The 2,180-nt window shown below is 35.5% G+C and overlaps 1 pseudogene; it reads left to right on the top strand.

The window, feature by feature from the left end:
• Positions 1-835: 835 nt before the first annotated feature.
• On the top strand, positions 836-1,665 carry LOC121966520 (annotated as a pseudogene).
• The last annotated feature ends 515 nt before the right edge of the window (positions 1,666-2,180 follow it).

Here is a 2,180-nt window from a genome sequence, read left to right as displayed (position 1 = left end):
TATATAGCCTATATGTATATGTATATATTAGGGATGCACGATAATTATCAGCCCAATAATGGAACTTATGACGTCATACTGATAATTCCGATTACAACATTTTTGGCCGATAAATAGAACCAATAATGATAAGCAGAAATGGCTTTGATTTCGCCCGTGTTGCCATGGTTTCGCTGTTCCATGCCAGTTCCTTTCTATGGTTGTCCTTATAAAAGGATGTGTGTGGTCATATTAAGTTCTGTAGCTGCTGCTTCCTGACATTTTGGGGAACGTTCCTCTCTATAGATCCACTAGAACTCAAAGACAATATTATTTTCGGCATTATTTTTGTACAATTCAAGTTGAAGGGAAAAAAAACAACCCAAAAATATAAAAATCAAATTGATTTTGCTCTTTTACAAAAATTGGACTGTCCCAGCTTTTTGTCTGAAATGACCACATCTCAGCCTTTTATAGCCTCAGGTAATGAAAAACAAACAAAAAGAAATTATTGGTTATCGGTATCTTATCGGTCACGAGAAGCTGGAAATTATCGGTTTATTGTATCAGTTGAAATGATCATTATCATGCATCACTGGTGTATATGTGCATATATATGTGTGTGTGTGTGTGTGTGTGTAAAAAAATACCTGAAAAAAACATTAAAATTAAATAAAAGGAAATTACTTGAAAAAAACAACTTCAGAAATTATTTAAAAAATAAGTAATTAACTGCCGAGCTTTATATAAATATATAGTCTTTGTTAAACATTTTTTGTATGTTAATGGTTTGTCTGTATTTGTTGACTTAAAAAATGTGAATAAAATGATTGATATTTTGCGTTTTCACCTGCAGAAAGAGACTGTCTGCGCGGCGTAAGCATACTCTGAAGGTAAGAAATGAGTTTTTTTATTCTCTACAAAAAAGAGCAGAAATGCTGTTTTGAAATCTTTGGCTGAAAATGCTAAATTTCGTTAACAGGGATGTATGCTGCTGGTGGCGACTAACTTGTTGGAGGCCGAATCAGTAATGAAGGTGGACGAGAGAGAGAAGTTCCTGGCAGACAAGTGTCCTCCTCTGGAGCTGCCGTACTCGAGGGACGAGCTCCTGGTGAGACACAAACTGGACTCTGCATTGTCTTTACGAGGAAAAGAGTTCACGTACATCACTGCTCAGACGTTTGTAACCTGCCGAAACAAAAGCGCAGAGGAAATCCTGAGACACATTTTAACTCAGTTTTGGCTGTTTTGTTGGTTTAAGTCTTGTTAAAAATCTTTTTTTTGTCAAAATGAAGTCAAATTAATAATAAAAGCTTGCATCAGCTCACAGGTGCAACAATGACGACTTTTAAAAATCGTTTTCTCTGCAGGAACTTTGCAAGAAACTCCATGAGCAGATCGACATCAGCGAGGAGGAGAGATACTGCATAGAGTTCAAACTGAACATGGTGCTGAATGAGGTGAGACTCTCCGCTTTTCACAGCACTTTCCCCTGTGCCTGAAGTTAACCCTTTACACGCTGGGTTTACGGCAGTTTTGTTGAAGCATTAAAACCTCTGGGACCTGAGAAAATTGGGGGTTTTTGAAAACTTGAAAAAAAAAGGCAATGAGTAACTTGGCAACAAATGTCCAGTGAATTGCAAAAAATGAGTGTAAAGTGACAAGAAATTAACTTGAAAATTAGCTGTTGGGAGATTATTAGGGTTTTTTGGGGGTTTTTTTAAAGGAAAAAGTGCCAAGAAAACTATATTCATATTTTTTTATAAAAAAATTTAAAATTTCGGCTGCAGGGGAAAAAATAAAGCAGTTTTTCAAGGTAATCCGCTCATTTCTTTTTTCTTTTTAATTTACTTTACTTTAAAACTTTTTCTTATTTTGAAGGAAATTTTCTTGTTTTAAAGATTTCTCACACATTTTTGGGCCTTTTCTTGTGATGTTGCTTATTGTCTCCTTTTCGTATTTCTGTACTTCCTGAATAAATCAAGTCACTTTGCTCAGGTTTCAAAGGGTTAATATAGTGCAGCTCTGTGAGGTGTTTACCGTGATTCACTTCTGTACATGAACTTCACTCAAAGGGCAAGAAAATACCTGATGTGCTGTTTTAGTAAGTTTGTTCTTTATTTCAAACATGCGTAATGAACAAAATAAAATAAAAGCAAGACAAACAACACCAGAATGACACACACACACACACACACACA

Source organism: Plectropomus leopardus, unplaced genomic scaffold, assembly GCF_008729295.1.
Source record: "Plectropomus leopardus isolate mb unplaced genomic scaffold, YSFRI_Pleo_2.0 unplaced_scaffold24901, whole genome shotgun sequence".
Classification (NCBI taxonomy): domain Eukaryota; kingdom Metazoa; phylum Chordata; class Actinopteri; order Perciformes; family Serranidae; genus Plectropomus; species Plectropomus leopardus.
Note: the sequence above shows the minus strand (reverse complement) of the source record. Positions and strands in the feature narration are given on the sequence as shown.